General features: G+C 40.1%; 1 long non-coding RNA gene across 5 annotated transcripts in view; it reads right to left on the bottom strand.

Moving 5' to 3' along the window:
• Window positions 1–14271, bottom strand: part of LOC129149181 (uncharacterized) — a 161484-nt gene that overhangs the window by 56715 nt on the left and 90498 nt on the right. The window lies entirely within an intron of this gene.

The following is a 14271-nucleotide window of genomic DNA, read 5'->3' as shown; positions in this document are numbered from 1 at the left end:
AAAATGTTTATAGTAGTTTTATTCATAATAGCCCAAACCTGGAAACAGTCCAAATGTCCATCAATAGATACATGGTTAAATAAACAGTGGTGCCTCCAGCCCATGGAATACTATTTAGCAATAATATGAAACAAACTTTAATACACACAACCAACCTGCATGAATATCCAGGGAATTACTCTGGGAGAAAAAAAGCCAATCCCAAAAGGTTAGATGCTACATGATTCCATTAATATATCATTCCCCAAATGACGACATTGCAGAAATGAAAAACATATTAGTGGTAATCGGAGGTTAGAGCTGGGGGAAAAGTGGCTATCACAGGGTACCATGAGGGATCTTTGTTCTGAAACTCTTCCACTGTTCCACTGACTGGATCAATGCCTATATCCTGGTAATGATATTGTTTTATAGTTTCCCAAGATGTTACCATCGGGGGAAATGGGTAAAACATACACAGGATCTCTTTGTATTATTTCTTACAAGTGCATTTGAATCTATATCTCAAAATTAAAAGTTTAAACATTAAATAAAAATCTACTTCAAAGAAACTTACAAATGCAACCCATTTGTAAATGGGCTACTTTCTGTAATTGTACTTTAAAAAAATCTAATTAGATGTTCCTGTCATCAGTGCCATCTTAAGAAATCCAAATTGGAAATGTTTCTACAAAAAAAGTCATTGGTCCAAAGTAAAGTATTTTATACTGAATAAGAAATGAAAGCATTGTGTCCAATTAAAAATGTTTATTTGACAGGTTGTATGGGCACTTAAAAAGGACTTCTAATACCCAGGGTGTCTCTAACATAGAGCAGGATTCCTTCAAATAATTTTCAGAAGTTCAGTCCATTCCCCAAGATAATTAATTTTCAAAATCTGACTTATATTTGAGAAATATCAAGAAAGCAACTCTTTAAGAAAGGGAGGTGGCTGGGCTATCTCAAATATAATGCTACTATAAATATTTCAGAAAACCAGTCTTTGAACTCCAGAGTTCTAAAGACTTGCAGGTTTTATTCTTGAAAATAAAAAGATGAGATAAAAGTTGGGCCTTCTACATGGAAGAATGAGCTACTGAGAATGCTTCAGTGCCCTCCTGCTCTCGGATTCCATAAAACCAGATCCAAACCCTGAACTGTCCCTGCTGAGGCCAAACCTACTCACACTGGACGTTCCTGTTAGAACTATCCCTATCAGATTAGCCCTGGGGCCGCCACGGAATGCACTGATGAGAGGAAGCTTCTATTCAGTTCACTGGAGGATAGGACAACAGACAAGAAGACGCTCCAGCTTCTCTCATCTGCCCTCCAAGCCTCTTCAGCCCACCCCTTCTCTAAGCCCTGCCTGCCTTGTGTCTCTTTTTAAAAAAAAAAACTGAATTCACTGGGGTGACATTGGTTAATAAAATTATATAGGTTTCAGGTGTACAATTCTAAAATACATCATCTGTACATTGTATTGTGTGATCACCACCACAGGTTAAGTCTCCTTCCATCACTATTCCCCCATCCCCCCTCTACCTCCTTCTACTTTCTCCCACTCCCTTTCCCTCTGGTAATCACCACACTGTTGTCTGTGTCTATGGGTTCTTTTACTTTTTGCTTAATCTTTCCACCTTTTTCACCCAGCTTCCAATAGCCCTACCATCTGACAGCTGTCAGTCTGTTCTCTATCTGAGTCTGTTTCTATTTTGCTTGTTACTTTATTTTACTCATTAGATTCCACATATAAGTGAAATCATATGGCACTTGTCTTTCTCTATCTGGCTTATTTCACTTAGCATAAAACTCTCCAGGTCCACTCATGTTGTCTCAAAGGGTAAGATTTCCTTCTCTTTTACGGCCAAGTAGTATTCTATTGTGTAAATATACCACAGCCTTTTATCAGCACTAATCTTCCACAACCAGACTCCCTGCCCCTAGTCCCTCTAGCTCCCTCATACCCAGAAACTGCTATCAGTTTTCCAATTTGATTCTAGCTCCCTCACACCCAGAAACTGCTGCCCCCAACAACAGGCTCCCTCAGTGGACTCGGCCTCTCCAAGGCATCTGATCCTTTCTGACCACTTCTACCTTCATGGAACATGCTCTTTTGAAACATTTCTTTGCCTCTCCCCATGCCGTGCTGCCCGCCTCCCAACCTTCAGTTGGTTCCTGGTCCTATCTTCCCTTACTCTTCCTCAAATGTCTACTTCCCAGCACTCTGACCTTGGCAGGCACACTTCGCACTCTACCTCTCCCAGAGTGAGTTCAGCCACACCTAAGACAGAATTCAGGATGGCGGTCATTCCTGGGGTTCAGAATACCAGGTATCTCACAGGAACACAGGCCTCAAGACACATAATGCTACACTGGTCCTCTCCTCTCCCATCATGACATGTGCCCCTGTTTACCTGACTACAGCTTCACTCAGGCTCATCACTCCCATCCCAGCCATCACCAAGTCTTGCTACCTAAAGCTCAGCCTTCCTCAATACTTCCACTTTCCCATCATACTCTCATTGCCTCTTGTCAGGACTCTTGCAAGAGCTTCCAACTGCCCCTCCCACATACTCCCAAACACATCCTCTCCACTGCTTGCAGAATGCCTTCCACCCAGCCCAACCTGGTGCATCACTCCTAACCAAACCCCAGCACTAGCTCCAGCAGTGGTTCCCCAAGAGGGCCTGGCAGCTGTAGGCCAGGCAGCCAGTCACTTCTCAGTGCTGGACAAACTTTTTGAATTAAATATTCTTGGAGAATAAATGTAAGACTGTCCTTGTAAAAGAGTTACTTTCACCCTCTTGCATTTAGATATTCATCAGTAGGAGAAAAAAAAAAGAATCAAGTTACAAATAAATACTTGGCAAATGACACTTAACCCAGGGATTATCTCATATAGACCAAGATCTATGGTGACTTACTTTACAGATGTATTACTAATAGCTGAGACATTACAGGGTACTTTAATGCCATGTTTTATCACATGTGGACACGCCCAGGAGGTGTGTGACACTTGGATAGCATCCAGCACACGTGGAAGGTGGAAAACAGAGCACCAAAAATGCCTGGCCTAGTGGAGATTCCCAAGTCCCTGTCTCTGTGACCTAGCCACTCTCTACCTCTTAGCCACATATCCCACCCACCCCCCCACACAAACCCACACAGGTGGCCATGAGAAACCACAGTGACCATGATTGCTGTGTCCAAGCTGTACTCTTTCCTTCTCACTTAGAAATCCCCTAAACATTCGTTAGACTCAGTTAATATTATTTCTCCTATAAGCCCTTCCCTGATATGGTCTCTGATTTCCAACTTCTATTCTATTAGCATCCAGAAGCTAGGGTGCTTACCTCTGTATCCACATAACCTAGCAATGTCTGCCACTCAATAAAGATCATACATGTTTATTTATAAAGACTGAAAACTAGAATCAAAATAGCTTACAGTTAGTTCTTTTTGTCTCATTTTAATTCAGCTACAAAATTCTATTTGTTTTTCAGGTTTGACTAATCAATACTTAGTATCCCTCTGAAGTTCGAGAGTGACAAGTTGGTTCCTCAGTTTACAGACAGAAAATAAAATAGATAAAGCCAGCTTGAGAGCTTTTGGACAACAGCCTCACTTTCCATCTTTCTCTCTGTAAAGCACCTATTTCTGAGGAAGGATGATGTCAGAACTTTGGCCAGAACTGTCAGTGCAGGGAGAGCAAGACAACAAAGCTCTCTAATTGATCTGCCTTCTGAAAAGTTCCGCTTTCTTAAATGGCAATGGACTTGAGCAATCATTAGAAGTATTTTTTTAAGCTGCTCATTTCCAGGGGATGAAAAGACTTGGCAACCAGGATCTGTACATATTATGTCCTAATTTCTGCTTTGACAAGACCAGACTTGGAATCATTTCAGGTGTTGTTTATTTTTTCCATAAACTTAAAATTGTGACATCTATAAGTAAAGACAGGGACATGCCTTAGTATCCTAACATTTACACTGACATACCACTGTGAGTCTAGGATTGTGACCTCTGTACCATGAACAAATAATTTTATTTTGGGGTAGATTTTTTTAAAAAGGAAAAAAGGGGTGATATTATTTTTGGTTAACAATATTTTTCGACCAACAAATCTCCAGATAATCTAAATCAGCCAAGCAATGAGTCTGTCTCACTGTCTCTTTCTCAAAGCTTATGAAGAACTTCACTAGCTTCAGATGACAATCTTTCAAGCTCCAAGGTCATGTGTAGGTCACTGGCTTGAACAACAGATGAGCAAGCCAACTCTTTTCTCCCAGGCTGCTGCCTGAAGAGCATGGGCGTGTAGCAATGCTCAGCATGAACAGAACTGCTGGCCTCACAGTCAAAATGAAATGTGAGTTTGCCAAGGGGGAGCCTGGACCATGTTTATGAGGCCTGGCTCCAGGGATGCAGCCTCTCACACAGCTGGACCAACATCACATTCCTGGACAACAGGCTCAGAGTCTTGAGAGTAATTGGAGATGTACGAAGAATGACATGATCCATTTAGGCTACTATATATCTAAAAATATGGGATTTCTGTCAATTCGTCTCATAGCAGAGACATAGAGGTTCTTAAGTGGGAACATGAGCTTAAAGTGGTGCAGCTGGTGGAGTGAGGCTCTCCTACTCCACAGAAGACTCTAGAGGCTCTTTCTTTTCTATTCTATTGTTGACTCAAAGCTTTGCACCACAGTGGTTTCCTTTGCTGACCCCAAGCACCAAGAGGGAATGAACAATTCTTACTCCTGAATGAAAAAGAAAAGAACCTATGTTTCTTCTTAAGGACTGCATGAAAAGACAAATATTTGGCCCATGTTACAAAGGAGTAACAGGAAGAATATCCAGACCTCAGAAATACACTGGAAACAAGGAGGACCTGGGCAGCTTTCTTTGCAACCGTGTTTCCCCAGCCTCCACAAACCAAGAAACTCCATGTGCCCTTGGTTGGTAGCACTGTACCTTCACTCTCCAGCTCAGTTTGGTTCCTATTGTGAAATTCATTGTCATTTTCCTCCAGAAACAGTTATAAGGGATGGCTGTGCACTTGGGCCAACCCACAAAAGCCTGATAAACCTGTAATAAAGTGGAACCACATTACCAATAATTCCATAAAACTGAACCACTATATGTCACAGCTTAAAATGTAGTACTCGTGGCTCCAATTGGATAGCCTAAAACACAGCTTCCTAGCAGCACAAATGGTGACTTCCTACCCTAAAGTTTAGGCAGCAACTCTTGTTTTGGGGCAGGGGCTACAACATTGAGAAGGGCACTATCTGAAGACCAAGGTGTGGGAGAACGAGGTAGAGGGATGAAGTCAACTGTGAGGGCAGCAGAGCGAGTGAGGGGGGGCTGAGTTCAGGAGGATGAGTAATTTCTGCGGTTGGTGGAAGATACTAAGAACTAAGAAGTTTAAGAAAAGAAAATAATGGGAAGATAATGAAGTTTAGTTTTCTGAAACATTTACTTCATTTTCTTATATTTCTCATTTTACTGCATCAGGTAATAACTTGGTTTCAATCTGGAGACCAAAAATCACGTATCTAGATTAAGACTCCTACAGTCCCATGCAGTTCTGAAAAACTGAGATTCTGTAATTCTGGGGCAAAGTGCTGCCATCTCATATTCACCAAAGTAGAGAGAACTAAGAGAAAGAAAAGAAAGCAGGGAATAATGATAAGAAAGAAACAGGAAATAAAGACAAGAAGGGGATATTAGGAGAAAGTATGTAACACAAGACATTTCTGGAGTGAGAATAATTAGAGAGTATAATAGTGAACAAAAATGATCCCACCTCAGCTTCCCTCTAACACAGACTCAGTCTATAGCAGACAATCCGTTCAAAGACCCTTAAGTTATCCCATGGACTCCCTATACCAGAGTGGGCTATTTATTAGCATGGATGAAGAACTCCCTTCAGGGCTATCTATGAAAAATACAAAATTAGTGGGGTAGTGTACATTATGTCAGAGGAAAGACAGGAAATAAATAGGCAAATATACCCTCAAATGACTACATTTACTGAGTTTTTCCTGCTACTCCTAACTCCTTCTGTGGCTTTCTTCAGTTCATATTCCTACCACAGTGCCACTGCCCCCTAATCTGAGTTCCATGAGGACAGATTTTTTTCTTTTGTGTTGAAGTTGTCTGTTAAACTCCAGTATCCAGAATAGTGCCTAGGACATAGGAAGTGCTCAATTAACATTTGTTGAAGAAACAGAATGAATAGTACATATTTTACAGGGAGAGTGACAAAACATAGAGGTTTTTCAAAGGCTAGTTGCCCTCTCATTGCTTTCCCCACCCTGCAATCTATGATCACAGTCCCTGCTGGTTTTAGGGAGACTATTCCACAAGCCTGAATTATTTTGCTTCCTTCCCAAGTGTCTCTTTAGGAAGATTTTCCTCATTAAGCAGTGTGTGATTTCAATGCAGGACTGCCTTGCAAGTCTCTCATGCATTCTGACCGAGGCATGGTATCACGTACGCCAATCCACTTCACCTGGACCAAGTGCATGCAGGGCCCTGCCCGCAGCCTCTCAGGTAAGCTAAATGATGTGGTAAACCGGAAGACAGCGTCACAACAGGCCAGCCTGAAATGTGTTCTGGTGATGGCTGAGTGGGCAAGTCCAGTCCTTTCTTTCCAGAAACACAACACTGCTCTCTATACCAACAAGTATTAATTCAAATCCCTAGTGCACAGTCCAGGATATGAAAATTACAGTAATCTAATCTTGTAGAGGAAGAAGTATGAATCATCATTACATGGTCTGACACAGAGCAGAAAGATGAATCCAAGGTTGCACGGAGGTTAGGGTCCACAGCAGCGCCCCCCACACCAACACCAGAGCAGTTTGTGTCCCAGGGGAGCGAAAGCAAGGAACAACAATGGCACATTCTCAGGGCCACACTTTAAGGCTGTTTATTCTGAGGGAAATTCTGTGACTAAGGGGGCAGAGGAGGAGGAATTGGGGGCTAAAAATTTTGCCTCTTCTATCTTCTGACTGGTAGAAATGGCTTCAGTTCTGAAGCTTACTTACAACTGTCTAATCATAACACCAGAGAAAATGGCCAGAAACCCCAATTCTCTCCAGGGGAAAACAACAGAATATACACAGGACAGCAGGACAATGAAAAACAAATCCAGTCAGAATGTTCTCTTAACCACATCACAGAAACATCCAGTTCTGGCCTTTTCCTGAAACTTTCAAAAGGACCACCGAAGCTCCCCATCAAGAAACCACAGCTCCAGTGCACTTGGGAAGTTGGTCAGGGTGCCCACAGCCCTGAACCATCGCTTGCCTTTCCCCTCAACTTTTTTCTTGTGCACAGCTGTGTTCAATTTTCTGTCCTTGGGGTTTTTAAAGGAACATTTATTCTAGGGCCAGGATTCTCAAGTTTTATGGTTATACAACTCCCTCTCCCAGAGCCAAAGAATGTTTGAAAAGCCTAAACCCAGCAAAGAGAATTAGTAAAAGTATCCAAATGAAAGTGAAATAAAAAGTTAATATTTGTTCCAATTTATATTCAACCTCTTAGTTAATTGTACTGTACCTTCTGTTTGTCTGACAAGATGTCCGTTACTCACTTTTCATGCAAATACAAGTATGTGTGTGTGTGCGTGTGTGTGTGTGTGTGTGTGTGTGAGAGAGAGAGAGAGAGAGAGAGAGAGAGAGAGTGAGAGAGAGAGAGAGAAAACAGGTAAAGAACAGAGAAGTCTAAAGATGTATTTATATTCTTCCATGATTTTGGTTTCCTGTTAAATGGGAAATTTTATTATAAATAAAGTCTAAATCTTACATGGGATTTAATAAAAGATCACAACGAAAGAGATTCCTTTAGGAGTTTTATGTGCTTGTTTTCCCTATTTAGAGAGCTGGATAGTAGTAGGATTTTTGGTAGAAGGACAGCGGTTTTAAAAGTAAAACTACAGCCTGGCCCGCATGGCTCAGTGGTTGAGTGTTGTGGGCTTGATCTCCAGTGTGGGACGTGAAGGAAGCTGCTGATCAATGACTCTACCTAATTATTGATGTTTCTATCTCTCCCCCCCGCCCCTCCTCTCTGAAATCAATAAAAATATATTTTAAAAAAATAAAACTATATTTTACTTAAAAAGTCAAATTATTGGCATTTTTAATTGTAATGCTCTACTAAGAACATTATCAACATCCCCAAATCATCACCACACACACACCAAAAAGAGAGCATGAGGCCCCACCAGCCCCTGAAATGCTAGCCAGGTTCCCAGTGCAGCTCAGACCAGCAGCCCCGTACCTGTCCTTGCTGTTCTTCTTTCTTCAGGTCACCCAGACTCCCACGTCTCAAAGCAGTTTGCCCAAAGGCTCTGCCGGCACAGGCTCACAAAGATCACTTTCATGTTTGTCCCAAACGCTAGCTGACTGCTTCCTACAGCTCATCTGATCTGACAGACAAAGCAAAGTGCAGGCTCTGGACCTGCGGTCTGTGACACAGCACACCACCCACAGGAGAGGCCTGGCTGCATGCCAAAACAAACACGACATTTTCTGAGAAAGAAAGCAAATTGCATAATCCACCCCGAGCAGAAAAAACTCAATGCATCCTCCTCCACAAAATGATCTAAAATGTTGTCAGTAGCACCTGCCTAATGCAGTCCAAGTTTCTGAAACACTCAGGAGGCTAAAACTAGCCTGGCCTGGCCCTTGTTATGATGGGCCTGCAGAGGGTTCTCTCAGAAAGCAGTTAGTTGTGAGGAGAGCAGACCAAACCCATTCTCTCTACAACCACTTTCATTCTTTTAAAATCATATTAAACCACAAAATATTTTCTTTTAAAAAATGAAATGAAATCAATATATGAAAAGCACCCTTTGGCATGGCTCTGGGGGCAAAATAACAGGTTGAATGAGGTTCAAAGATTCCTCCCAGATAACCACTCATTCTCCTGTGATTGGAAGATGCCAGAAGTTAGTAAAATCTCTAAACCTAAGGCAGAAGATGCCTGAAAAAAAAACAAAATTCTAAAGTCAGAGAATTTTTTTTAAAGCTGGTGATTTCCTATTTCTTTGTGAATGACAATCTAGCTTCTAACCAGATAGGACACTACAAATATTGGTTTATCATTATAATAAATTTAATACCCTATGGATCTGTGCTCTAGAACAAATTAAGATGCTTCTTTCAGAGGAAGAAAGTAATACTGAAAAACTCTTCCCTCAAAATCCCCAAATACATGTCCCCTCCATATAAAACAAAACATAACCAAACAATAACCATATAATTTTTTTAAGCCACACACACAATTTTATAAAGATTTTTATAAAGAACACTTATTTAACCAGGGCTTGAAAACAAGAATATTTTCTAATTTTGTGCCATGCCAGTTAGAAAACAGTGTATTTTAAATACTGCTTTATGATAGGCTGTTTATATGCCATATCAGAACAGAGATTTGAGTTAGAACACTAAGATATAACTTTAAAAATATGAGTCACCAAACTGTGTCATGTGCATGAACGCACGCATGTACACACACACACACACACACACACACACACACACACTGCTTGGACTTACACAAAATGAGCAATCAACAGACAGGTGCTTCAAACATGGTTTTTGCCCAAACCATCAAGTGGGCTTTCTAGCCTAAGTAGCAGTCCATTTTCTCAAGAGAAAGTAAAAATTGGGTTGTTACTTTAAAAGCTGTTTCCACACAATCTAAATTAGTAAAGAAGGATAGGAAAGAATGTGCTAATGCCAGTGTAAGAGGCATGGTGAGTGGACTTCTGAGGTTTGTGGAATGTGTATGCTCAAGCATTTGTATGTTTGCCTTTTTAAAAAGTTACCACTTTCCCCTCCACCTACTTCAGGACCCGCTAGAATCTGGATGCAGCAGTGATGCATGTACAGCCAGGACTCTAATTTATAAAGACTGCACCTGAAAGCCTGGAATGCCTTTGCTCTTTATTCTCAGTTCAAATAAAAATTTTCAAACAATTTGACCTAAACTTCAAAAAGCACATTAATAAAACCCTGCTTTCAGCTTTTTCCCAATCACGATAACAAAAGAAAATAAAAACCATGAGAGAAGAAAGAAAAGGATAACCTTCCTCTCTGGACCCCAGCCCAGCACTGCCCTCCTGCCCCACCCCTACCTACATACATGCAGGCTCCACCCCTAAGAGCTGGCTCCAAGGAAGAGAAGGCCTTCAAACCTCGCCAACTCTTGGGCGTTTCAGCAGAGCAGAAAGAAAAAGATTCTAGAGCAATTTTCACCTGTTGCCTAACTCTCACCACTTGAGCACTTATATTCCCCCTTCAACCCACTCTGACCTGAAGTCTCCACTCCTGAACTACTCTTATCAAAGTCATGAACAACAACTACCCTGGCAGTTCCAAAGGACACTTCTGTCCTCTTACTGACCTCTTAGTCACACCAGCTCTGTGGACCCCTCCCTCCTTCTCAAGTCTGGGTTCAGTGACACAGCATTCTCCTACTTTCTTCCTTTCTCCCTGGCTGGTGCTCCTTCTGTTTTCTTTGTGGTTCTCCTCTTTCCACCTCATCCTTAGCCTTGTTCATTCTCATTCCCTCTCCCTCTCTGTCTCTCTTTCTCTCTCTCCCCATTTTCACCTTTGCCTATGGATTTACCTATCATCTAAATTTTATCTCCATCCAGGTGCACACTCAACTGTCTACTTAAAATCTCTAATTGGATATTTAACAAGTACTCAAACTTAGTATGTCCACAATAGAACTCTGGATTCTCAAAGCTGGCCCTCCCCATTTAAAAAACAAAACCCTCAAAAAACAAGAACTCCCAGTCTTTCCTCTCCTTCTCAGAAGTTGTCATGGATAAAACTTAGGAGTCATTTTTAATTCCTCCTTAGTCCTTGCTTCCATATCTCATCTATCACCAACTGCTGGCAATCACACCTTCAAAGCATATCCTGCTTTATGTATACAACAGCTTTACTGATACACAAATCACATACCAGACAATTTGTCAATGTAAAGTATACACTTCAATGGTTTTTAATATATTCATAGAGTTGTATAATCATTAACAAAGCCATTTTAGACATTTTTGTCACCCCACAAGGAATCATGTACCCTTTAGCCCTCACTCTCAATTTCCACCTAGGCATACTACAGTTCAGTTCTAGGCAACCATTAATTTCCTTTCTATCTCTATGGCCAATTTGCCTGTTCTGGAAATTTCATATAAATGGAATCATGTAATAGGTGGTCTTTTGTGTCAGGCTTCTTTCATTTAGCGTTGTTTTCAAGATTCATCAATGTTGTAGCATGCATCAATTCTCCAACCCTTTTTATAGCCAAATAATATTCCATCATATGGACATACAACATTTTCTTAGTCTGTTCATCAATTTGATGTTCATTTGGATTGTTTCCATTCTTTGATAATTAAAATAATACTGCTACGAACATTTGCATTTTCGTATAGACATAAGTTTTCTTTCCTCTTGGGTATATATCTAGAAGTGGATATGCCACATCATACAGTTCCTCTATATTTTCCTGGCTGAGGAACTGCCAGACCATTTTCCAAAGCAGCTTCTCTGGAAAGACTTTTCCTTTCCACTAGTAGTGTAGGAGTTTCAGTTTCTCCATATCCTCACCAACACTTGTTACTGTCTGTCTCTCATAATGGAATGAAATAGTATCATTGCAATTTTGATTTGCATTTCCCTGATGACTAGTGTTATTGAGAATCTTCTCATGTATTTATTGGTCATTTGCATATCTTCTTTGAAGAAATGTCTATTCAGATCTTTGCCTATTTTTTTAAGTTTATTTCTTTATTTAAATACTAAAGGCCTGATGCATAGAATTCATGCAAGAGTAGGCCTTCCTTCTCCCGGCTGCCTGCACCAGCTTCCCTCCAGCACCTGGGACCCGGGCTTCCCTTGCAGCCCCAGCTTTGGCTTCATCAGAAAGGATGTCTGGTCTAATTAGCATATTACACTTTTATTATTATAGATATTTTTATACATTTCAGAGAGGAAGGGTGAGGGGAGAGAGATAGAAACATCAATGATGAGAGAGAATCTTTGATCGGCTGCCTCCTGCACACCCCACAGTGGGGATCCTGTGGGGATCGAGCTCGCAACCCAGGCAGGTGTCCTGACCGGGAATCGAACCATTACCTCCTGGTTCAGAGGTCAATGCTCAACAACTGAGCCACACAGGTGGGGCAATCTTTGCCTATTTTTAAACTGTAAGAATACAGCTGAGGTGTAAGAGTTATTTATATATTCTAGATACTAGTTTATTATCAGATTAGCGAATATTTTCCCCCTACTCTGTGGGTTGTCTTTTCACTCTCTTGATAACGTCTTTTGATACACAAAAATTTTTATTTTGTTGAAGTCCAACTTATCTATGCTTTTTTGTCACTTGTGCTTTTGGTGTTATAACTAAGAAACATTGCCTAAGCAAAGGTTATGAAGATTAACATCTATATTGTTTTCCAAAAGTTTTATGGTTTTAGTTCACATTTAGGCCTTTGATATATTTTGGATATAGTGTGAGGTAGAGGTCTAACTTCATTCTTTTCCATGTGGATATCCACTTGTCCCAGAACCATTTGTTGAAGAGACTATTCTTTTCCCATTGAACTGTCTTGGAACATTAAAAAAAAAAATCAATTATCATAAATGTACAGTTTTATTTCTGGTTTATTAATCCTATTCCAAATATCCTATCCTTAATCACACTATCTTGATTACTGTGGCTTTGTGTTAAATTTTGAAATTGGGAAGTGTGAGTCTTCCAATTTTGCTGTTTCTAGATTGTCTGGGTTATTGTGGGTCCCTTACATTTCTATATAAATTTTAGAATGAGCTCTTTCAATTTCTGCAAAGAATCCAACTGAGATTTTTATAGAGATTGTATTGAATGTGTAAATCAGTTTAGGAAATATTTCCATTTGAACAACATTAAGTCTTTTGGTCCAAAAACATGGAATGTTTTTTCCATTTATTTAGATTTTCCTAAATTTCTTTCAATTATGTTTTATAGTTTTAAGAATATAAGTTTTACACTTTTTAGTTACATTTATTCCTAAGCACTTTATTATTTTTCATATTATTGTAAAAGAAATTATTTTCTTAAGAATTTCAGAGGTTCATCATAAGTGGTCGGCAGTACAATTAAAATTTGTATCCTGCAACCTATCTGCACTTGTTTAGTAGTTCTAATAGTTTAGTGGATTTTCCATAAACAAGATCATGTCATCTGCAAATATAGTTTTATTTCCTTCTATCTAATCTAGAAATCTTTTATTCCATATTTATCCTGGAATTATTCCATATTTATTCCTCTAATTATCCTGGCTAGAACTCAGTAGTACCATACTGAATAGCAGTGATAACACTGGACATCTGTCTTGTTCCTGATCTTCAGAGGAAAGCTTTTAGTCCTTCACAATGAAGTATGAAGCTAGCTATGGGTTTTTCATAGGTACCCTTTCTCAGGTTAAAAATGTCCCCCTCATTCCTATTTGTTGCTGTTGTTTAGTGGGTTTCTTTTCTTTTTTTATCATGAAGAGGTATTGGATTTTATCAAATGCTTTCTCTACATAAAACATAGACCCTTGCACTCGCTTTTCCCTGTAAATGCTCTCTCTATACTATCTCCATAGCTCATATTTCTCATATTTACAGGTATCTAAATCTGGGCAGTCCTAGACCATCGGATTCAAAAGTCCTCATCCACCATTATCTCTTCCCTAGTCAGTCTATCATATAACCTTCAGAATATTTAGCCATTATTATTATAAGCATAAACTTTGATAACACTTGTATAAGGTTGAGTAATTGCCAATACATATTTATCATTTTAACCCTCACAACAACCTTACTAGGTAGGTGGTATTATCACCAATTTATGGGTGTGGGAATTAGTCTTGTTCAAGGTCATGCAGTTTATAAGTGGCAGACTCAGGATTAAAACCCAGGCTCCCAGCCCTAACTGGTTTGGCTCAGGGGATAGAGCGTCAGCCTGCGGACTGAAGGGTCCCAGTTTCGATTCTGGTCAAGGGCATGTACATTGGTTGTGGACACATCCCCAGTAGGGGGTATGCAGGAGGCAGCTGATCGATGTTTCTCTCTCATCGATGTTTCTAACTCTCTACCCCTCTCCCTTCCTTTCTGTAAAAAAATCAATAAAATATATAAAAAATAAAAAAATAAAACCCAGGCACCTTAGCTCCCCAGACCATTCCCTTAAATATGTTATCATGCCTGTCAATAATTGTTCTTACTTACTTCTTAC

The sequence above is a fragment of the Eptesicus fuscus genome, chromosome 5 (genome assembly GCF_027574615.1).
Source record: "Eptesicus fuscus isolate TK198812 chromosome 5, DD_ASM_mEF_20220401, whole genome shotgun sequence".
NCBI lineage: Eukaryota > Metazoa > Chordata > Mammalia > Chiroptera > Vespertilionidae > Eptesicus > Eptesicus fuscus.
The sequence above is the reverse complement of the archived record's forward strand: the minus strand, read 5'-3'. Positions and strand labels throughout refer to the sequence as shown.